Below are 24,695 nucleotides of genomic sequence, written 5' to 3' on the forward strand. Positions count from 1 at the left end.
AAAAAAAAACACAACACATATTACATGTGCATTCAGGCATAAATAGTTAAAAGAACACTCATTGAAGTTTATTAGCCTTCTAATCTGAAAAATTAAATTTTATTGTAATGAAATTAAATTTTCATCTGAAAGTCTTAAAGTGATAGCAAATCCTATTATTATACAAGCCACAAGGATGGTTCATCCACTCTATTTCAGCTGTTCCTTCATTTTCTTCCTATTTGTAATCATTCCCTGGCCCTTTTTCTAGCTTCCTTTCAATTATAAAGTTCTCTGTTAAACCTAGTCATATTTTTTTCCATTTCTGCTTGCCTTGTCTATCTGTTATAAGCAACTGTCTCATCTTCGGCACATCAGCTTTTTTTTCCTTTCAGCCCCTTAGATACCACTTTTTTTTTTTTTTTTTTTAAATCAGCATTGTAGGGGAAAATAGCAGACAAATGCAAGAGCAGTTGTGCGAATAGAGGACACAAAATAGCTGCTAAATGAGAGAAACGGGGCTCAGTAAGTACTTCAGTCATGGATGACTTTTCAGCATGGGCTTATCAATAACAATTACATATTCAACACTATTCTAATCATCCAAAGCATGGAAATGCTATGCTTTCCTATTAGCTTAGGAAAATGTTCAGCAGAATGCTACACTTTTCTGGTAATAAAATAGATTTAGCCATTCACTGTAATACTAGCACAGATTTGTAGCTGTCACCAGAATACGTCTGTGATAACTGCCTTAAAAGTTTCAGGACTATCTTTTCATTATTATAACTAAACACTTTTTCTTGGTTGAATGTTATTTTCCTCAGCTATGGATTCATTGTGAAGTTAGAATAATGATCATGTCTTGTAATGTCTTTCAGATTTTCTGTACATTGTGTGTGCTGGCTCTTTCCTTTAGGAGTGCTGTCAAATTACCGTACTTATTATCCAAGCTGTGGACAGTATTAAGTTATCATAATAAAAATCACGTTCTATTCTCTGTGTAATATGGGGCTCTAAATCTCTTAACATGTTGAAGCTGGAATTACCCTTTAATAATACAAACAGTTACAGTTCTTTTATTCATACTTTATTCATGAAGGAACATTTTTATAAAATATGATCATTGAGGATCACTTCTTCAGATACAGGGTCATTCTTGGACAATGTGGTCATCAGTTTTTCTTTTTTTTCATACAGACTTCCCCCCCCCCCAGTTTTCTTCTTGTAATGGCTTATATATATAATCATCTCCTCCTTAAGGATCTCTCTTCCAATGTAGAAGACAAAAACTGTGCAGTCATAAAATCAAGTTTGCCTGGAATTAAAGAGAAAAAAAAATTAAATTGCACCATTATACTCATGCATAAAACACTGTAATCTAGCTTTAAACCAAAATAGTCTTTGAGTGTGTTGCCAGAGGCACTGTATCAAGATCAATCATGCCACACTGTCGACATGGCAGATTCCATTCATTTTCCCAAACAAAAACCCATATAGTGTCTTTGAGCTTAGAATGTGCATTTTTTCCCCTAGTGCCTAATACGCAAACTTTGGAGTTTTTAGGTATACCACTGTTAAAATTATACCTGTTCCCACCCAATCTGTTCAGAGGTTGCCCTCTCTTTTAGAACGAAAGCAATCTATTTCCCAGTTTGCTTCTGATGGTATTGTTTCCAGACATATTTTTCTGTTACGCTTACATGCTCAGAACTGCATTTCCTGATTTTGGCACTCGTTACAATACAAAATGTACTCTAGCACCACACTGAGACAATCCAAGTTTAGACATCCATATCAAAAAAGCAGGAAGACAGCACTGCTTCAAATGCAATATGTATCAGGAGACCCCGCAGCATCAGGGAGGCCCCAAGGCCACAGTGTGGTGGATGTCCTTCAGAAGGAGGCGGATGAGGAGGAGGAATAACACCTCTATGACTGTAACACAAGGACTTCACCAAAACAACAAGAATGGCATAAAAACCTGTAGAACCATTCTGATGGGATTCCTGGTGTTCATAGTAAATTGTTTGCTACCTGCATCACTGATAGACTCACTTGTGGTTTCTTCCATCAGGCCATTAACTGGTCTGTTAGCTCTTTCTTAGGGGCAAATAGCCACCAGGCTTTTACACTTAGGAGCTAACTCTTCTTCCAGCAGTCATACTAAGCTCTCCTGCTTACACAACTGATAGTAATTACAACAGCCTTGTCCCAGGTGCTTGAGGTAATTACATATAAAGGAGGGCTCCTATGTGAGAGGTTTTTATTGATGGGGTTGGGGGGAACGCTGCTGTGAGCACTCTGTAGTGGGACTGTGCAACAGAAGGCAAAAATGGTTTCACGATCTTAAGGCTTCATGGATGAACACAGGACAACTTCAGCTGGGCTGCAGAGAACATCTTCTGGCGGACAAATATGTGGAGTAATGCTGTGTTTGGGAGAGACGTCTTGCTGGAAGGCATTCACCAGAAGTGTAAGCAGATGGATGGGTATCAGTGTTAAAGAGGTAAGTGTACTTGCTGTTGTTGTGAGAGGCCTGCCTGGGGGTGATGGGAGCACCTCATGGGTTGCTCTAGTGACCAGATATGCAGCTGATACAGAGGAACTGGGAAGCCCAGATGCGCTATCCCATTTTCTAGGCGTTCAGCTCAGCAGCACCTTCTGCACCAGACTGTCCTGGTGCACAGAAGCTGGCTTCAGGAGGACGAGGGAGCTGCTGGGAATAGACACCAAGAAGGCCTAACCTCATAATAGGGGTATGGTAAGTCAACGTTGTGTTTTTAGATGTAGTACTTGTGATGCTGGCACTTTCACGCTCTTGTTGTTTTCTCTGGTAAGTGACCAGTTCCCTTAAAATAAATAAAACTGTAATCTGGTAATTACTCTACTTGAGAGACATGTGTGATACGCAAACAGTGAAAAATTTGCGCAGAGCAGCTTCTGGCTTGAGCAACCTCGGTGCTTGAAATATTCAAGTGTATTACCTCAATTTGTATCTTGAAGTTAACAAACAGGTTCTTTACAATGAGAATATTCTTATTATGTATGCAAAAGCACAATAGCTCAAATGACCCATGAAAATATGTTTTTTTTTTGCAAGTATTTTATGATATTTTTCAGGAGCAGAATTCATAAAATGTCTTCCCCCCTTGCCCCCCCCCCCCAATATGCACACAACTCTTCAAAACGGAAAACTAAAATATCTGTATTTATGTATGTAATATGGAGATTTTTGATGAAGCTCTTGCAGTGAAAAATACCTCAGAATTGCAGCTTAGCAGTGGGAGTGAAGTGTGGTTCAATTGCAGTAATTTTGTAGTCTCCCATGTAAAGCTTGATTCTGATAACTTAAGATACTTTGAACCTCATACCTTCACTTATATACGACAAAGTCATGTGTAAACCTGCACTATATTCAGTTTCAGTGGGACACATTTCCTTTCTCTGAAGCTGTAGTGATAAGCACACGCAGCTGTAGTAAGTGTCCAAGATTCTTTCTCTTTCTGTAGAGCAATGGCCCAAGCTGAGTACTATCAATGCCATTAGTGAAACTACTAATAGTTGGTATAGATCTGCAGTTAGAGAACAAGCTTTATGTACTAAAGTGAGTGAATCTTCAGTACTGCTAATATCCTTACAAGAAGATATGCTGTAGTGTGCTACTTAAAGCTATTTTTAAAGTATATTTTGAGCTAGAGGTAGCTGGAGGAACTTACAACCTCAATTGTGGTCCTAAGAATGTTGTTTCTGAGGAGGAATTTTTCACAGCTAGTGAAATGTGTTTCAGCATTTCTCATATCTTGAAAAGAGGTAAAAATCTTAAAAAAGAAAAATATAAATTTCTAACAAAATCTCATATATTGAATACTCCACACACTTCAGTTTTGCTTGTCAGGGATTTGTTTTTTAAACTTTGATTTTTCACCAAATTGCACGAAAATATGTAACTTTTAGATGCTTTTATTTTTAATAAATAAAGGAGGCTAGATGTGATTGTTACTTCGGTGTTACTTTTGTTATGAAGAGTACTTTCGTGTTATACGCCAATGAGCTTCAGCCTGAAGATTCTAAACTTGGTGTTTAGATGTTTTGCAAGTCTAATATAAGAGGATCCACATGTAAAAATGTGGTTATTTATCACTTCATGTCAATTAGGGTTCATCATACAAGTATCAGAAGGAAAGCATATTTCCTGCTGTTGTCCAAGCATCTAGAAGTCTGTAAAGATTTCATGTAACTTGTATGTTACCAGAATGTGAATTACTGCCTCTAAAAGCGATCTCAGTATGTATGTTATTTCTCACATGAACTTTATTGATGTATTTTGAAGTGTCTAGGTATGGTTTGCCAAACCATTAGTGATTAAATGAAATATTCTATAGTTCATGTTAATTTAAAACCTTTGAATCATCTTTAATGGCCTATTGAAGTTTGTTTAACCTTTTTTAACATGTAATGTAACATTTTTTAACATGTAACAAAAACTGATCTTAGAAGAAATTTTTCAATCATCCTCAGGCCAATTTAAGCAAGAAATATAAAGGACATTATTTAAATCACAGATTAGTTTAAGTTGGAAGAAATCTCCAGAGGTCACTTGGTGCAAGCCCCTGCTCAAAGCAGAGCAAAAAGATAAATCCAACTTCGTTTAAGAAAGTTTCAGTCTGACATGATTTTGAATCTTAATAGCCAACTGTTCTGTTGGTTCGAAATAGCCTCTTCACAAAATGTAATATGAATGAGCATATATCAAGTGTGCACTGATCTATGCATGCTGGGAACGATTACTTATTTTTATTTCTTTCTAAGTTGCAGAGTTTAACTCAATAGTGATTGTGCCAAGCAAAAAACTTTATATTAAATAACTTTATACAGCTTGTAGTAAAGACTGACTGCTAATCTGTGAAGATAATGAGACCATCCCTAACTTGCATGCTTTAAGTAATACTCTTCAGCACTTCTGAGCACCTGCAGATTCCTTTAGTTTGTTGCTAATCTTAGAAGCTCTACATTTTACTAAATTCCAGTTCTCCAAATACTTCTCCTCCTTGCCTTGACAATAATAGTGAATGAGACTGAATTATATTATCATTCTATGAGAATAATAGGGCTTTAATTAAGCTAACCCTTATTTTTTTCATAAGCACTTGGGGTGGGAGGGAGCAGGTAGGGTTTCTGTAGTTGCATTCAAAAGATGTTTTTTCAGTGTTGTCTTGGTTGTAGAAATACATCATATAGTCTAGATAGACACAACAACAAAGGTTAACGAAGGCATCCACACTATTATGTAAATTCTCTTCTACAACAGAATAAAATCAGGGCCTGAGTATAACTTTTCTTTTTCTAATCTGTTGGGGGGAGGTGGATTGTCTTGATAGTGTTGTTCCAATGAATTGTGACGATCCAGAAGGACACCTCAGAGGAAGATAGCTTTCTCTTTCAGAAACCAGCTGAAGCCTGACCATTCTGTCACATTACTAAACTCAAATATTAATTGTTAGAAATCTCCCAAAGGTGATAAGTTTCCTAAGGCATGAGTGTAGCAGGTGTAGATCACAGAAATTAACTAAGATATACAGGAGCATGTACAGATATGAAATAGTTCATTTCCAGAGAAAGGAGGATTTGAAACAGGATTTGAAAGGATATGATATATACCAGGTAAAGCCTAACCTGAAATTTTAATATTTAATTGATGAGGCTCGAAGCTTACTTTTACTCTATCAGTAGTCTTAATTTTGGTGTGTTTGACATTTTCATTGCAACTTGACTACAATCATTCCATGGAAAATTACTTTGTATTTTTTTTTTATTATTATTTTAAAATGCTGTGGGAGCCCAGAGAGGGCTGTCCTAGATGGCCCACTCTGGAGACTGCTGATGTTCAAAGCATTCTTGGGCTAAATTAAGGTGATGCAACGTCAAGCGATCAATTGAAAAGTTTTATTGATGGCAGAAGTTATTCTGGCAGAAACTGAATAAACCTTGTTTATAACAGGAGATATTTGGACCTTGTTATTTTGCAGTGGGCTGAACGGCCCATAACGTGGTGAAGAAAGGGAGAAAGAAAGAGAGGGAGAGAACGAAATCCTGCACAATAACATAAATCCAATATTTACAAGCCATCTCCCTCACCCTGTGAGCCAAATAGATATTAGAAGAGAGAAAATTCAGGACCAAGTCCCTCAAACCAGTCCTTTGGCTACATGGCCTTGAAGAGGTCTTCGTTCTGTTCTGATGTTTCCTTCATCTTTTCCTGCACTTTCTTGATTGTAGCTGTAGCACTGTGTATGGTAATGCACCGTTCTCCAGCTGAATGGTTTAGCACACTGAACTTTCCCCTGTTCAAGGGTAATTAAGGTTTCAGGGGGAATGCACACTCTCCTTTCCCTCCACTAGCTACCCAGAAATTTTGCCTTAGAGTATGGCAGTATTGTCTTTTCTACTAGAATCTGGCATCCCAAACTTTTTAAATGGACAACTGTATCCTTTTGAGTCTGCCCCACCACAGCAACACTGGGGCCGCCATTCAGCACATCATCAACATACTAATATATTTTGACTTCTTCCCTGGGGGTAATTTGGGCATGCTCTTGTGCTCAGGCATAAGGGGCAATGAATGGTTGGTGAGTGATGGTATCCCTGAGAGAGATGGGTGGATGAATACTGTTTATCTTCCCAGGTAAAAGCGAAGTGCTCTCTGTCCACCTCCCACAAGAGAACCCTAAAGAACATATCCTCTATATCAATAGTTGCCAGAATTGTTGCTTGTTCATGGATGGTTGTAACCAGTTTTGCTGTGTTTGGCACGGTAGTGGTTAAGGGACATGTGTTAGCATTCAGGTGCCGATAATCAACTGTTAGTCGCCACCTGCCGTCCGGCTTGTGTACAGGCCAAACGGGAGAATTACAGGAATTTACACGGAGAATTATTCCTTTCCCCTTTAGATCTGAAATCACGGGGGCGATCCTTTGTTTATCCCGTAGAGGGAGAGGATAGTGTTTAACCTTTACAGTTTTGGAGGTAACTCATTAGCTAAGATTGCCATTCTATGAGCCTGTGTGTCAGGCCAATAAATCCGGACCTAAACCATGCCAGGGCGAGAAGGCTTGGCACTACAGGCCTCCAGCCCCTCCAGGAGAGGGGTGTAATACCTATGATTGAATCTCCCAGGGAGACCATAGTAAAAACCTACAAATTCAGGTAACTGATCCCTGTGAAAACCTACAAATACAGGGAACAGATCCCTTGTTAGTCTTCAGCCTATTATTCCTCACTGGAATATGGCGCTTCTCAGAGAAGGGATCAGGGGTCACCTGGTTCCATCAGTCCCTTCAGCAGCACCAAGGGTATCCTGTCCATGACACCAACTTAAAAATGTGGGGGCCTGGAGAGGGCTGTCCTGGATGACCCACTCGGAAACTGCCGATGTTGAAGTATACTTGGGCTAAATTATGGTGATGCAATACCAAATGATCAATTGAAATGTTTTACTGACGGCAGAAGCTGTCAGGCAGAAACTGATTAAACCTTGTTGTTTATAACAGAAGCTATTTGACCTTATTATCTTGCAAAGGGCTGAATGGCCCATAAAACCTGGTGAAGAAGAGAGGTGGAGGGTAAGATGGGCAGAGGAAAGGCCTGGATCCCCACTCTGGGTTCCAGGAACATCTCTGCACCAGCTCCTGCTTGTGTGTGATGGGTTGGGTGTGCAGTGGCTGCCCTGAGTCATGCTGCTTGGTAGTGTGAACCAAATCAAAATAGAGCCTATAACATGAGACTTTTTTAAACTAAAAAAAGTTAACTTTAAAAATTAATTAACAGTAATACTGCAGTTGCTAAACTAAACTAATATAATCAACCTTTGAGATAGGATATTGCAGTTTTGGAAAACCAGATTTAAAGGAAGAAACCTCTTTGTAAGGACAGACTGCCCTTACACTTTTTCCCAAGATAATCTTCAGCGTCCCATCTCAAACAAAAGCAAGCAACAAAACCAAAATATTTGTAATAACTAAGAAAACCGATCTTTCAAAGTTCTTCAAAATGTGTTCTTTCAGTGAGAGCTTGCCCACCTCTAGATGCTAGCTCAGTTTAGTGATTTCAACAGTTAAATGCATGCCTGTGCATTTTGCCGAATTTGAGACATTAGGTTATATAAGGAGTGTTATTTGCATAAGTGCACTCACAGAAGTTTTAGAAAACAGTAATTAAATATAGAGATATCCTGTGGATTTTTCATTAAGTAGTGCATCTTTCCATAACAGCTGTAAGTGGGATATAAATAAACATATCTTAGCAGCAACCATTTAGTTATTCACAATGGATTTGAACCACAAATAAGTTGCTACAGCCTATCAAGATATTAGTCTGTAGCATCCACAAGTATTTTCTGTTGCAATTTGGTAAATCTTAATTTGTCACGAAACAGCTCATCTTTCATTAAGAGCATATGAGGAAAAGTCAGCAGTCTCAGATGTGCCAGATTTTTTTTTTTTTTTTCTGGGGACCTAGAGAAGACTGCAGCATTTGTCTTGTCATTGATAAATACAATGAAAATGGCTGGATAGATTGCCTAGCTAGTGAAAGGACCATGTTTTGGAAGAATATAGTGATTGAGGGAGATGCATGTACAAACCTTCTTACATTAATATTTATTCCAAGTCTGCTTTATGAGTTATTAGCAGAGCTGTGAATGCTGTTGAACACTAGCTATCCTTTTTGGTGTCAGTGTTGTGCTGGCCTTGTTCAAAAAGGTGTCGATCAGACGCGTTTGGTAGTTGTTGCCTTTCTGCATTTTTTTACTGTTGGCTGGCTCTTGAGGAAGGACCCAATCTTGCACTAGACTTGTCTGCTCTTTATCTACCATATGACTCATTTGTAGTCATTCCTGTTGGTTTTTTCTTTGGTTTTGTCTAAAACTTAGCATCCATGCCATGGTATAATTTCTGACTTCTCAAGTTTTTTGTCTGACTTGGTTCCTACATTGTTTTTTTTTTGCCTAACATGCTTGGTGTCACCTGAAGACACTATTATAAAAAGGACATGGGAAGTATCCTCTGACAGAGAACCAAGTAAATGTTTCTAGTGTGACCTGTACCAGGCTCCATTCCCCTGGACCTGTCTAGTTTCTTGCTTGCTCTATTTTGAACTGTCCAGACCTTCAGCTTCTGAAACCTAAAGTCCAAATAACAGCCAAGATGTCCTTGACTAAAAGAAAATTGGCCTTTAGGTGGAAGTTAAAATGGAGCTTAATGTTCAGTGAGTATCGTACAATACTTGTAGAATGTTATGATGATGATTTCCATGAGACAACACAGTTGTTCTCAGGTGCCAGATTTATTGCAGAAGCAAGGATTATCGCCACTATTTTTCCAGGTAGTCAGCATCCATATAAGGAAGGAAAGGACAGAGATTTTTCACCAGCATATTAGTTGTTTGCAGCTGTTTATTTTCTCGTTAAACTTTTTTTTTTTTAAATTTGTCCTGATATTTGTGTGGCTACAAGTGGATTCGGAATTATTCTACTTAAGTTGTGACAGTGTCGCAAATTTCAGTTTTCAATCTTTTCTTCTACAGTAAAATAACAAGATTTTATAAAATATGCTGGGCTTAAAATGCTGTAGTTGAATTGTACTGCCAAACTAATCTTTTATTTAAAAAGCAACCTTTTGTGAAAAAGATTAATGTTATAGCTTGACAGTAGCTCTACCAGTATGTTTCAGACTCAGGATTTAGGCTTTTTTTTTTTTTTTTTGGTCAGGGTGAATGTTTAAAGATTTATGTGCTTACTTGTAGAAATGCTATATTTTGACCTTTCCAGTTCTTGTTTCTTCAACATTTCAAAAACTTATAATAGGTTATATTGGGAATTTTATCATACTATAGATGAATTTATGGATTTGTTTCATTAACTACTAAGGAATCAGGAAGAGCTCCGTTGATTTAACACTTCTCAGTGAGACTTGCAAAAACTGAGGTCAAATTTGAATTTTGTGAGCTTAAATAATTTCAGCACAGCCAAGATCTAGTTTAAATTATTTCAAATGTTTGTCAAATCCTGCTTTTGCTATGGCCATGCATAAATTATTTCACAAATAACGTATTTTTCTAGTTAAAAAAGGTACTAATATATATATACACAGACATCTACATAGTTATGCTTATTGTTCTTGTGCGTATGTATATTTTGTGAGAGGTGAAGAATGCATTTCAATAAAATATTGGTTTTGTTCCCTGTTTACTGTGAACTTCTGACATGGTTTGCAGAAAAAAGTGGAAAAAAATGCTCTCAGAAACAGTAAAATGTATTATTAAGCACCACTCTCAGTAAAGAGGCATCACCAGATATGCCAATTTATTACATGAAAATATGGTTCCCAATCTTTTTTTTTTTTGGACTGTATAAGAAGGGAGTTGCTAGGACAGTCTGGCCTACCTGAAGCACTGAAGAGAAAGATCTTGAGAGACAGTTTTCTGTCATCTGCACATATTGCCACCTTGCCTGGGGCTGCAATTGCCTTTGGCAGATGGGGAGACCAGAGGTGGGAAGAGGACCCCCTAAGGAAATGAAAGACAAGCTATAGTTTGATGCCCAATTTGTAAAAAGCATAGGAGCATGAATGGCACAATAATGGAAGTTGCAGCCTCTCAAGAAATGATTCAAATCTTACAGACTTAGTAGGGAAAAAATATTTAAAGGAGGCCTAAGAATGTTCAGCTAAGGTTTTGCTGCGTAACCTTTTCTAAACAATCTATCAGAAGTCAAAACAATTGTGGTTAATACTATCGGACCATAATGCTACTGTCTGCAAACATTTTTGGGGGGGAAATTTAGTGGCAGGAATCAAGTCATAATGAAGCAGAGCAAGAGTGCTTTTTATAGTATGAAAGGTGAAGCCCAAGTTAAGGATAGCTTTTTCACATGGCAGAAAAATTTTGAATGTGCTTTGCAGATACTGCCACCCAATGAATAAAAAGAATGTGTGGGGTCATCAGTGGGACGTGAACGTATTCCAGAACAGTGAGTTTTCATTACAAGTATTCATAATACAATGACTTCTCCAAGGTCCCAAAGCTCTCACTGGGGCCATAAGCAGAAATTATGAAGTTGTTTAAAAAAAAAAAACAAAAAACCTCTTCTGGCTAGACAGAAGGTTCTGTAGAGAAGCTATGTTTTGTAAGCATGTTGTTTAGAGAAGTAATGTCTAGTGTTGCTGAGAAAAATGCTTTTGTCAACAGTAGTTTGTTTAATCTGTGTTTTACTTGGGAAAGGACAACGTGAATTTTTTTTTTTTAAATATTAATACATTGCTAAAACAAACAGCAGTTGCGTCATACTGTTTAGTGAGGATACTTAGAATATCTTTACAGGATTTCTTCCCCACATTGTTATGATAATAACATTATAATAAAAGGAACTGCAATGGGAAGAGTGTGAAACGGTGGTCTTCTGCTTCATGTTGTAATGACATCCTAACTCAAAGCATAGAGCAGTGCTGTGTACCAATGTGTTGTGCAGCTAAGCACCACACAGCCATTTGCTCCCTCCCTGCCCCTGCAGTGGGATGGGGGAGAGTATCAAAAGAAAGAAAAAGAAAGGTAAAAATTTGTGGATTGAGAAAAAGACAGTTTAATAGGACAGAAAAGGAAGAAAAAATAATGATAAAAATATAGAAAGCAAGTGATGCACAATGCAATTGCTCACCGCCTGCTGACTGATGCCTATCCCATCCTCAAGCAGCATCTGCCCGCCCTACCCTGGCCTGTTCCCCCCGTGTCATTGCTGAGCGTGAGGCCGGGCGGTGTGGGACATCCCTTTGGGCAGCCTGGGCCAGCTGTCCTGGCTGGGTCCCCTCCAGCTCCTGGGGCACCCCCGGCCCCTCGCTGGCAGGGCAGCGCGAGGAGCTGGGGAGGCCTCGCCTCTGGGCCAGCGCTGCTCTGCAACAGCTCAAACATCATTGTCAGTATTTTTCTAATTCTAAATAGAAAACAGCGCCATACCAGCTACTAGGAAGAAAATTAACTCTATCCTAGCTGAAAATAGGGCAACCAAGAAAATGACTGCTAAGTAACAATCAATCAAACAAAAAAAAAAACCGCAAACTTTAAAATGTGTAAAGGAACAGGATATGTTTCTAAAATGAACTGTTAATCTTTGATTACTAATCAAAACTCTAATATAACAAAAAAGATAAAAATAACCTGAGTTTTATAATTAAAAAAAAACAAACACAAAACAAACAAAAAAACGCATGTGGTGTCTTCCTTTAAGGTCAGTAGCTCTGTTCTTGGAGTTCTTAAAGGATGGTGAAAGTCACAAATCCTGTTGAATTACATAGGTATACCTAATTTACTAATGAAACAATCCAGTGAACTGCTGATTCTTTTTTGGGAGCTTGTTGCATTCAGCACAGCCAAGAAGGGTAGGAGTACTGGAAGGAATATTTGTTTTTATACTGTTGAATACTTGAGTAAGGAGTAAGGTTGTTTCTCCCCCACACGGTTGCTTTGCTATTATGCTCTGATTTGCATCAGGCTCTTGATCAGTTTGATCCCCCCTTCAAACATCATTCACAGGTAAACCTCTTATGCAGATTTCATACAGAGTACGGCATTTGTGAGTTTTGCTGTCCCTGATAAATGCCATCTGCTTTGATATGAATAAAATCACTTTGGGGCCCAGAGATGAAAAGAATCCAGGTAGACTAGAAGAAGTGGCAAGCTTGTGGTCCTCTTTTTTTTTTTTTTAAATACGAACTAAAGCCTTCGGATTTCTGTTACCCTGAAAGCGGCTGTTACACTGAGTGATCAGCTATAATTGACACATGAGAAAGGGATGAACGATTGGTCAAAATCCTTTTTCTGGGAAGAAAGAAAGGAAATCATAGTAAAACACAGTGATACCCTCCTATGCTCAGTTGTGACTTCTAATGAGGAGTTATCTTTTTGGACCTTGCCACCATCTTGCTGGCAAGGATAGACAGCCTTTGAGGTTCTGGGAGGAGTGGTGTTCCTGTGTTCCTGGTCCACTTCCAAAAACCCCCTTGTGTCTTTTGCCTTACCTTACAGAGCCCTTCCCATTAGGGAAATGCAGCAGAAAGTCTCACTGGGAGCTGATTTTGCTTCTGAAATTGTTTAATTCTCCAAGGTTATGATTTGGGTAAATCTTACACATCTGCAATACTTGCTATAAATATTTGTTTCCTATATGCACAAAACACTGGTGGCTTTTATTTTAGAATAAAAGGAGAGTCCTGAGCTTGCTTGGAAGAGAATGATCAGCTTAAAAAGACGTCTCTTTTAGTCTGTGGTATCTAGCTGACAAAATATGTAATCTTTTAAGACCGTCTATTGTATTTCCCTTTCTCCCATAGAGTTCAGGTGAAAACAAAGAGCAAATCAAATTATTAACAGAATATATTTCTGAGAATTTCAGTTAGGAGTTATAGGAGTTATCAGTGGGTTAATGCTCTCTAAAAATCACAGGCTAAAATAACAGTTGGGAAGGAATTTCACTGTCAAATGAAAAATGTCATCCAATATCGTTCATTATTAAAATCAGTGCATAATTCAGTCTTGTTTCTTTAGTTCTTTTTATGAAAAGAGAAAAAAATGTTTTAGGCCTAATTTGTTTCCATGATACACATCTGTGCACTTGGAGTACATTCTTCCTCATAATAGCAGCTGATGAGACAACTAATGTTTACTCTAAAGAGGACTGCCAATTAAAAAAAAAAAAAAATTTTTCTCCTTATACTACATTTCACATTCTCAAGAAGACTGTTATGTACTTCTTTGCCTGAAGCAATGGCTACTAGACATTAAGTCAGTGTGAAAGATTTATTTATAATCAAGAGCTAAGACTTCTGGTATGTGTAGTTTGGATACATGTGAACAATTGTCCAGGCCCTTGAAATTTATTGAATGGCTTGCTGCAGTTGGAAAAGCATTTATTTCCTTACCTCCTTAATCGTTCTGATACATCTTTGCTTTCCAGTCACTTGATGCATTTTTTTTCAAATGTACTTTTGGTGACCCTTAGGGAAAGCAATGTCCTTTTTTAAATTTGTATTTATTTATTCATTTTTTTTATTAAAGACCCAGTGAGCACTTCACACAAGTTCTACTCTGACAGGTTTCCTCTCTTCTGTTTTCAGTGGCAAATAGTTGGTGCCAAAAGCATGGAAAGGATGTTTTGGGGGTAACTACTGGCTACCCTTTCATATAATAGGTGGCAGGTACTATAAAACAGAGGTGTATCTAAAAAGCATGGCGTCACTCCCACTTATGCTTTTGAGTATTTGTTGGAGCCATTCTGAAACTTTCACTGGCCAGCCACAGACCTTCACACTTTGATCCTGTCCTGCTGTGTTAAGCATCTTCAAAAAAAAAAAAAAAAAGTTTCTGCTTTGTTTGCATCATAAGTATAGGAGACAAAGAACTTTTTCTTTGAGTTGGTGTAGTTATGGTAACAAGCATTTTTATCTTCCTGAGGTCAGAAAAGAAACAATATAGTAACTTGCTGTTCTTCCTAGTGCCAGGCAAGAAATGAATCTGCTGTCTCTTTGAATCTATTTCAAGAGGTTTGTGTTCATCTGTAATTTCATCTGTTTACTGTATAATAAATGTACAGAAGGATTCCCCACACCACAGCTGAAGGTGGAAAAAGGAACACCGGCTCTGCATCTCTCATGCTGTCTGATTATGCTGTAAGGCAGAGTAGGAGTTACAACTTTGTCACATCCCACTGTCACACTCAATTTCATGAATACATCCAAGGACAGCTAGGGTGGCCTGGTGATGTCAAGTAGTGGGAACAATTCACATTGCTTGGAGTTCGGCCAAAGAGCAGGCTGTTGGAAGGCTGACGTTTTGCTTCATCTTCTCTGTTCTGCTTCAGTGCTTTCCATTGTGCAGTCACTTTTTTTGCACCTACTAAACCTGTGCTGTGACTGCCCATTCATGTAGTCCTGGTGTGAGTCTTGAAGTTATGATGGCTTCAGTGCAAAGGTGAATGGTATGCCTTGTTCATGTCACTGAAGGTCATGTTTTACTCAACATAGAGAATCCTCACCCTACCCCATAAACATCAGAACCCTTAATTTATGTAGTGGAAATTGGATAGAAGTTGCTGATTTTTTCACTATTTCAATTTGAAATTATTTTTCCTAAATATACATGTAAAAGCTTTTTTTTTTCTTTTCTGTAATTTATCAAAACAGAGCTTGGACCAATTCATGAAATATACAGCATCCATTTTTATGTAAAATAACTTCTAAAAATACCCCTTGTCCTGAAAAAAAAAATGCTTGGCTAAATATTGAAATGAAATGTAGCAGCTGTTACAAACAGATTTTTCTTTTTCCATAAACAGTGAGGTTAGAATATAGCAATTCAATCATGCAGGGAGAAACTGAACAGAGACATGGGTGACAGTTTAATTTTTAAAAGCTGCCATGTCTTTCCAGGTAACACAATTGGACACTGTTTAAGTTAGGGAGCTTCAGGAAACTTAAACCTAATAGATATGAAAGTTAAAAAAATAAATAAATAAAAAAAACTAACACAAAACAACAACAAAACACAACAAAAAACACCTTTCTCATCTTGGCTTTCATGTCTATGTAGATTGCCTTCTGCTGTATTTGAAAAATACTGCATTTTTTCTTTCTTCTTTTTCTATTTTATTTTTGTGTTGAAGCCTCTACAGCGTATGAACTTCAGTAAAAGATTTTTTCTTTCAGTGACTTTTCAGTTGGCATTTTCATTTAGTATAACTCAACAGGAGGTTCATGTTTCTTTCACAAAATTAAATGAAAAGGTTAGACAATTCAGCTATTGAAATAGTGCCTTTAAAGCCTGAAAACATTTCAAATCATTGTTTTAGCCAAGAAAAGAAACAACTGGATTATAGGATGTTTTCACTGTGTGTAGAAGGACGTTCTGAATACAGTGAATACGGTATATAAAGTTAGCAATTTTACCACAGCTTCTTTTTGTTTCTAGCCCTTACAGGCAACTTCTGTAAAATACATTTAATTTTACCTTAAGAAGCCAGAAAGATGCTGGTAAAAGCTGTAGATGGAATATTCAAAGAACATGTGGACGAAAAGAATTTGAATCATCCAAACATTATATCATTAGAACTAATTGACATTTCAACAGCATCCATGTGGAAGTATAGGTCTCCCCTTTTTGTAAGGAAATATACTAAATAAGACACGATAACATAATTTTGACAATGTTTGTTATTTCTTTGGATACATTTTGACTGATCTAATGAAAAATATCAGTAAGAGTAGTGTTAATATTTTGCAAATCTGAAAAAGTTCATTTATATCCTTTCTGTTCTAATAATTTTTTTTATCTGCCTAGTTCTGCTAATTGAAGATAAGCCCATGTTTTCAGTTGTTTATACCTCTGACAGGAAAGAAGATTGATGTGTTTGGGTGTTATGTCTTCATTTAATGAAGGTAGGATTGATGGAGACCTGAATGCTACCAAACCTTCTGGGCTAAAAAGTAAAATTCATACTTTTCTCTTGCTTTCTAACCTTTCTTTCCTTCCTCTACTTGCTGCTGTTTCTTATCAACAAAACCAATTCAGCTATAGACAAAAAGCACTTGTAGCACTGTTTATCTTGCACCTCTCTACTCCATGTTACTAAGTCTGTCATAGCCCTTACTTGGCTGATGCAGTCATGCCAATCCTTGTTTTTTGCTGCAAAGTTGTAGGTAAAATGTCATTCCTTCTGCTTACTGTAGGGAGTCTATGTGATAATTTAGTTACAAGATACATTCTTTGCATCCTAGAAGAAATAAATATTGCAAAACTGTTTGTGTGAGCTCATTGGTGAATCCTTGATTAGAAAGATTTACTCAGTAATAGTCTGACAAAGGCTCCCAAGCAATCACATTTGGTGAAAAAGAAATAATGTCATACTGAGAAAGGATGCAATTATTCTACACTCTAGCTTATGCTAGAGTGCACTATTCTTTGTGAAGTCTGCTTTGAGTGACTTTTAACGTACAGCACAATCAATACTCGTTTGTTTAGGCAGAAACAACCTGGATGTACCCAGAGCTGGAACTCTTCAAAGAAAAGAGGGATCAGCTCTGAGTGCTGTGGAACAAAATAGAGTTTTTTGAATGGCTGCTTCCCATTTCCACTACAGACTATTTGAAGTACCAGATGCTTTATGGGTTTTGACTCCAAATACTTGAGACATAAATCATTATCTTGATTGTCCTGCCTTCTTGTCCACTGCTGCCTCATCTTGCTATTATGTTCTTAGCTAGTATGCTAGACTGTATATTCTTTAAGACTTGATGTTTAGCAGTTACTGCTTCACAGAGTAGTATACTCGCTGTGAGGACAAGAACTCTATGAGCTTTTGTAATCGCCTAGGTGTACGAGGGGAAAAAAAAATATGTCCTTGGATTCCAGCTGTTATCAGAACTACTCTATGTTGAAAACATCAGTGAAAGACTGTTTGACATATCCTTACCTAAATAAAGAATATAAATAGGGGATGTTTGTCTTAGGTGCACAGAGAGGTACTGTGTATGCTGACTTTCCGCTAGGACGCGATCCCTTTCCTGTTAAAAAGTCATTAATGTGGCACTGTACTGGTACTGCGGAAGTCCAGTACAAAAGCAGGCTCTATTACTGCTAGCACTGTATGCTGACGTGGCTAAATGGCTTCTTGGCTCATACATCAGTGCAGTGGTATATCAGCAATAATCATAAAGAAATGCTTCCCAACAGTCTCATTTCTATGATAAATGAAGGAGCCCATGGGGACAGCATGGCTGTACTTTCTATTTTGTTGTGTGTCTTTATTTATACAATTGGAGGGGTGTTAATTCTGAGTTATATCTTTATGAATAAATATTGTCTCCTTTACAAGATAAAACTGGAACGTGGAACTGCTGAACTTAATTAGCAATTCATAGATAGTATTGTATCTCACGTTCTTCTTTTGAACATGATAATCTTTGAGGTGTGCATAGACATAAACTCTCACAGCAAACTTTTCATTTAGCAACTATGTGAATGTGCAGCTAAGCACAATGCTTAAATTAAAAGTAGCACAAACAGCTGTCAGCAATTCTTTTGTTGCTGTCTATTTTCAAATACTGTATTGTTTCATTTTTCTGTCACGGTATGCTTTCCTATGTTTAGCATTTACCTAGAATTTTATTGACCAAGATTTCAAAGAATTGCCTTTTTTTTTTTGCCTAGATGTGAAATGGAAGCCTCATCCAAAATATCAGCATGTAATTGGGTCATAATCTATTTTTCAAATGGAGCACAAAATTAGTTTCCTCTGTTACTGAGGGTGACAAACAGGAACTGTGTGGAGGGCTGTTGATTGAATTGAACAGATTGTGTGCCGGCACAGGAGGGTGTTCCTGAAGCTTTACTAACAACAGAACGGTTGGGCTAACAGCAGGCTAGTTCACAGAAGAAACTGCCATGGTTTTGGGGTATAATTTTTTTACTCTGTTCATAGGACACTGTTGCCTACCAGATTACCCTGTGAGTCTTAATAAGATAAGAAGCATAATAATATTCAATAATAATCTTTTAAGCTTTCGTGCAATTACCATCCATGTTGATCAATTTGTAGAGAGGCAGAATCTTTTACTATGACTTGATGTACGTAACTGTTTCTGTTAAAGAACATTAAGAAGTGGCTTAGGTTTGTAGCTTTTGTCACTGTGCTAGTGGACCAAGTAGTTAGAGGTCATCTAATCCCTTTCAGCCTGACTCTGTGGTATGGCTATAGTTGGGAATGTGGTGCATGGAAACCAGAAAGGAAATTTTTTAAAAACATGAGCATCCAATTAGAATAACATTTTCTGTTGCAAAATTCAGTAAGAATGTCTGCATTGCAGTGCTTGCAAGCAGCTGCAACTAAAATAACAGAAGTTGTTGTGTCAGAATTTCATGCTAATATGGTGTCCTATTGCCTTTTCTAAGCACAGGGTAGGAAATGGCACAGTAAAGCATCTGTGTGTGATATATGCAGAGTTTTTAGGACCCTCCACAGTGTTCACCTAATTTATGGTGAATAATTCATGGTAAGTTAATTAATTAGTGCAGGTTCCAGTGGAATGGAACACTATCTCTGAATTTGGTTTTCTGTCTCTGCTGTCACATTATATTCTGAAGAAAGACAACTGAAGTCCTATCACTTGCATCTAAATTATCTCTCTAAAGCATTTTTTCCAAGTTTACAAAAATAGTGCTCTATTTTTCATCTGCTATCTGTCATAATCTTGTATCTTGCTTCGTATCCTCCACTGCATCTGTAATAAAACTTCAGCACATAAAATGCGGTAAAATGCATCCTAGTGGTATAGGATTCACAGCACTGAGAATGGTAGCTAAGGGTACAAGCTACTGAAGGAATACAGAGCCATAAACTGATTCTGTTACTCAGTACTGCAGTGCAATAAAGGCAGCTGAACTGGGTGCCCAGCTGGAGGTGTTTACAATACCTTAAGCTTTGCTCATTTAAAACAGGTTCTAGCACTTACAGTTTTCTGAAGCACTCTGACACCATGTTTAAGCTATTTCCACACAAGTGGAGCCCAGTGGTTCACTGTTTCTAGTGCCAGCAAAAAGCTTAGCGGTTACATGCGAGCTTTGTAAGATTCCACACAAAGCACCAGATATAGAGATGTTCCCAGGATTACATGACCATGCGTGCTTTCCAGGTCTCAGCTTCCCCTTTCAGGAATGTGTTTGCTGGATTATTCCTCTTCTCCCTTCTCTTTGGAACCTGACATTTTTCTCCTTCATAATTTCAAAGTACAGTAATGATTTGTATTTGTAACTTCTACTCTTGCATTGTGTTTTTTTTCTGTGTGGGAAAAATATTTTTCAGAATTAAAGGCAAAAACATAAACCCAATTGGCACAAAAAGAAAGCTCAGAAAGCTTTTTGCTCAAGTTGCTGATAGATCGCATCCCAACCAGGAGGCGATGTGCTTGCGACAGCAGTGGATCAGGCACGACGAGGGGGCAAAACCTTTGCATGTGGGGCAATGAAAGAAAGATATCTCTGTAGAGCGGATAGCAGAGTTATGTGCAGGAATTTTGTCAGCTGATAAAACCAACGTAGGCCTCAAATGATGAATGGTTCTAGGAAAAAACAGGAATCAGGGATGTCATATAGATTGGTAAGATATGCAGGATTCCTGCTCTTTTCTGAACCTGTACTGTAACCTGCAACAACACAGGAAGAAGTGGGGGTTGAATGAGAAAAGAGATTTGTTCCCAAGCAATGGTTATTTTGGAAGTTCTTGTGAAAAACTGCGGGTGTGTGACCACTATTGCCTATATCAGGAAAACATGCTGTCAGCTGAACTTAACAATCATTATGCCTATTTACATGTTTCTATTACTGGTCAAAAAAATGAGGTAACTATGGAAACACAGGAACATCATCCAGCATTGTCTTCATTCATCTTTAATTTTTAACACTATTGAGTCTAGTGAATGGTGCTTGATAGGTGGAAAAAGAATTTCTCGATGTCCTTTTCTTATTGTGTAACAGATGCAAATGAAGTTAGATATAAACATTAAGCCAGATTTGATTTTAAATACTTTTTAAGGATATGAAAGGAACTCATGACATTCCTACTGCATTATATTTTTTTTCAATCGTTGTGAAAATTAAATCTTTCTCACTCTCTGTCAACTGAATCATGCGTAGCTCAATTCCTGAAATGTGGGAAGGATGGTCATGGCACTCAGCGTGGTAAATGCTAGTTCAGTTTTTTTTTTGAGTACCTGAAGACATGTTACTGCACTCTAATATGGAGAACCGTGTTTTTGAAAGTCCCAGCAACTGAAGGTTGTGAGAACTGCTTGATTTGCATGCCTTGAGAATTATGGTTGCATTCTTAGATTTTGAAGTATTGATTCAGGAGTTGAACATTGAAAATCAATCCTGCATGTCTTTGCCAGCTGCTTTATCTAAAATTGAAACTTAATCTTATAAGGAAAAGTGTCCATCTTCTTATTGGACTGTGTGAGTTCATGCTGTTGGTGAAAGGCAAAGGTGTTACTGAAATGCATTTTTCTTAGATTGATATTAGCAGGGGTACACAAATAGCAATTGATGTCATGGGTAAAAATAACGTCCTAAGGTTTTCCTCTCTCTTTTTCTCTACCCTCTTTTTTTTTCGTTTATCTCCAAAATTTTCACAACAGTAAATTTAATTTCACCGGCAATTGATATCTAATACTGTGAATCTAGCAGAATTCTGTAAGCAGAACTTGACAGAATGGGGACACTCATTTAGAGGGGGGGGGGGGAAAAGAAGTCATGCACCACTTCTTTAAAAAAAAAAATTCCTCTCTAAAAGCATTGCAAGATTTATTTTGGGAACACTAGTTATTTTAAATCAAAGTGGCAGATACTTTGCATATGCATATGGCCTGAATAGGATTTCTTTTCAAAATTGTCTTTCTGTAATGAATGTCCACTGCAAATATTTTAATATCTGAAAATCATATTGTCCATGATAGTATTATACAAAGCACAGAATATTTTTAACATCATAGAATATCCTGAGTTGGAAGGGACCCTTAAGGATCATCAAGTCCAACTCTTGATATCGCACAGGTCTACCCAAAAGTTCAGACCATGTGACTAAGTGCACAGTCCAATCTCTTCTTAAATTCAGACAGGCTCGGTGCAGTGACCACTTCCCTGGGGAGCCTGTTCCAGTGTGCAACCACCCTCTCTGTGAAGAACCCCCTCCTGATGTCAAGCCTAAACTTCCCCTGCCTCAGCTTAACCCCGTTCCCGCGGGTCCTGTCACTGGTGTTAATGGAGAAAAGGTCTCCTGCCTCTCGACACCCCCTTACGAGGAAGTTGTAGATTGTGATGAGGTCTCCCCTCAGCCTCCTCTTCTCCAGGCTGAACAGGCCCAGAGACCTCAGCCGTTCCTCGTACGTCTTCCCCTCCAGGCCTTTCACCATCTTCGTAGCCCTCCTCTGGACACTCTCCAACAGTTTCATGTCCTTTTTATACTGTGGTGCCCAGAACTGCATACAGTACTCGAGGTGAGGCCGCACCAGCGCGGAGTAGAGCGGGACAATCACCTCCCTTGACCTACTAGCGATGCCGTGCTTGATGCACCCCAGGACACGGTTGGCCCTCCTGGCCGCCAGGGGCACACTGCTGGCTCATATTCAACTTGCTGTCTACCACGACCCCCAGATCCCTCTCTTCTAGGCTGCTCTCTAGCGTCTCATCGCCCAGTCTGTACATGCAGCCAGGGTTTCCCCGTCCCAGGTGCAGGACCCAGCACTTGCTCTTATTGAACTTCATGTGGTTGGTGATCGCCCAGCTCTCCAACCTATCCAGATCCCTCTGCAAGGCCTTTCCACCCTCATTCGAGTCCACAACTCCTCCAAGTTTGGTGTCATCAGCAAACTTGCTCAAAATACCTTCTATTCCTACATCCAGATCGTTTATAAAAATATTGAAAAGTACTGGCCCTAAAATGGAGCCTTGAGGGACCCCACTGGTGACCGCCCGCCAGCCTGACGCAGCCCCATTTACCATAACCCTTTGGGCCCTGCCCGTTAGCCAATTGCTCACCCATCGTATGATGTTTTTATTTAGCTGTATGGTGGACATTTTGTCCAGTAGGATCCTATGGGAAACCGTGTCAAAAGCCTTGCTGAAGTCCAAAAAAATCACATCAGCTGGTTTCCCTTGGTCCATCATACGGGTGATCTTATCATAAAAGGAAATCAGGTTAGTTAGGCAGGACCTACCCTTCACAAACCCATGCTGGCTGGGACCAATGACTGCTTTGTCCCCCAGGTGCGCCTCAATAAGTTCGAGAACCATCTTCTCCATGATTTTACCAGGCACTGACGTGAGACTGACAGGCCTGTAATTGCTAGGGTCTTCTTTCTGACCCTTCTTGTAAATCGGCACAACATTTGCCAGCTTCCAGTCTACCGGGACCTCTCCAAATTCCCAGGGTCGTTGAAAAATAATTGAGAGAGGTTCCGCGATGACGTCCGCCAGCTCTTTCAGCACCCGGGGATGAATCCCATCCGGACCCATGGACTTGTAGGGATCCAGGTGGAGTAGCAAATCCCGCACACGTTCAGGGTCGGTTGGGAGTTTGTCATCCCCACCGTCCCGGTCCTCCAGCTCAGGGCACCCTGGGTCCCGAAGCCCATCATCGGCATTGAAGACAGAGGCGAAGAAGGCGTTAAGCATCTCTGCTTTGCCTATGTCATTGTCTGTGAGGAGACCTTCCCTATCAAGGAGCGGCCCTATGTATTCTTTAGTTCTCCTTTTTCCATTCACATATCTGAAAAAGCCCTTTTTATTTTCTCTCACAGACACAGCCAGCTTCAACTCTAGGTGTGCTTTGGCCACACGAATTTTCTCCCTACAAACACGAACAGCATCCCTGTATTCTTTCCATTACACCTGGCCCTCCTTCCAGTAGCGAAACACTCTCTGTTTCCGCCTAATCTCCATTAGAATGTTCCTGGTCAGCCACGCCGGCCTCCTGCCCCGCCTGCCTGACTTGCGATATTTAGGAATTGCCTGATCTTGTGCTTCTAGGAGGCATCGCTTAAAGAATGACCAGCACTGGTGGACATCGAGGCCTTCAAGAGCAGTTTCCCAGGGGACCTTGCTGACTAGTTCCCTGAGCAGCCTGAAGTCCGCTTTCCCCATATCTAGGGATGAGGTTTTGGTGGTACTTTTCCTTCTGTCACCGTAAATTTTGAACTCAACCACTTCATGGTCGCTATGACCAAGGCGGCCACCAATCACCACATCTCCCACCAGACCCTCTCTGTTTTCTAGCAACAGGTCTAGGAGGGCACCTTTCCTAGTTGGCTCCGTTAGCACCTGCACCAAGAAGTTATCATCTAGGTGCTTCATGAACCTCCTGGACTTGCTCGTGTCAGCCGTGTGGCACTCCCAGTTAATGTCTGGCAAGTTGAAGGCCCCCATAAGGACAAGGGGAGTTAATCTCGAGGCCTCTCTTAGTTCTGTAAAGAATAATTTATCGGCGCTATCGTCCTGGCCAGGCGGTCTGTAATAGACTCCCACAACGACATCCCCTTTATTCGTTCGTCCCTTGATCCTTACCCAGAGGCTCTCAACTTTGCCATCGCCGACCTGAAGTTCCACACAGTCCAGCCCCTGCTTCACATACATCGCCACCCCACCACCTCGCCTACCCTGCCTGTCCCTCCTGAAGAGCCTGTAACCATCTATCGCAACACCCCAGTCACAGGACTCATCCCACCAGGTTTCGCTTATGCCGATGATGTCGTAGTTGCGGGACTGGGCCAGGACTTCTAGCTCATCCATTTTATTCCTCATACTGCGTGCGTTTGTGTAGAAGCACTTCAGGTACGTCTCCTTACACTCAGCACCTTGTGGATCTGCCCGAAGGACCTCACTGGCACACAGCCCCTCTGATTCTAGCATACCTTCCCTTAGGTTTTCACCGGCGTGCCTGGTTTTAGCCCCTTCCCCCTTCGACTCTAGTTTAAAGCCCTATCTATCAGCCCTGCCAACTCCTGACCAAAGATCCTTACCCCTCTCCGAGAGAGGCACTTCCCATCCGGTGCCATCAGGCCCTGTGTAGCATAGACCTTCCCGTGATCAAAGAACCCAAAGTTCTGCCGGTCACACCAGTCTCGAA

General features: G+C 39.4%; 1 protein-coding gene and 1 long non-coding RNA gene across 3 annotated transcripts in view; one reads left to right on the top strand and one right to left on the bottom strand.

The window, feature by feature from the left end:
* Nucleotides 1–1,024: 1,024 nt before the first annotated feature.
* Nucleotides 1,025–2,205, bottom strand: LOC308194297. Its single transcript, XR_013950422.1, has 2 exons — nucleotides 1,683–2,205; nucleotides 1,025–1,297 (listed from the first exon to the last, which is right to left on the bottom strand). It is a non-coding gene; the product is annotated as an uncharacterized lncRNA (long non-coding RNA).
* Nucleotides 2,206–2,333: 128 nt separating this feature from the next.
* Nucleotides 2,334–24,695, top strand: part of FSTL5 (follistatin like 5) — a 413,457-nt gene continuing 391,095 nt past the window's right edge. Inside the window, exons 1-2 of one of the 2 annotated variants that reach the window (XM_080590013.1) lie at nucleotides 2,334–2,488; nucleotides 2,622–2,743. The gene's annotated coding sequence lies outside the window, so the exon portion shown is untranslated. The remainder of the gene's footprint in view (nucleotides 2,489–2,621; nucleotides 2,744–24,695) is intronic. The other variant, XM_080590014.1, reaches the window with a different exon arrangement.

Source organism: Anser brachyrhynchus (genome assembly GCF_964034855.1).
Source record: "Anser brachyrhynchus genome assembly, chromosome: 4".
NCBI classification, from domain to species: Eukaryota; Metazoa; Chordata; class Aves; order Anseriformes; family Anatidae; genus Anser; species Anser brachyrhynchus.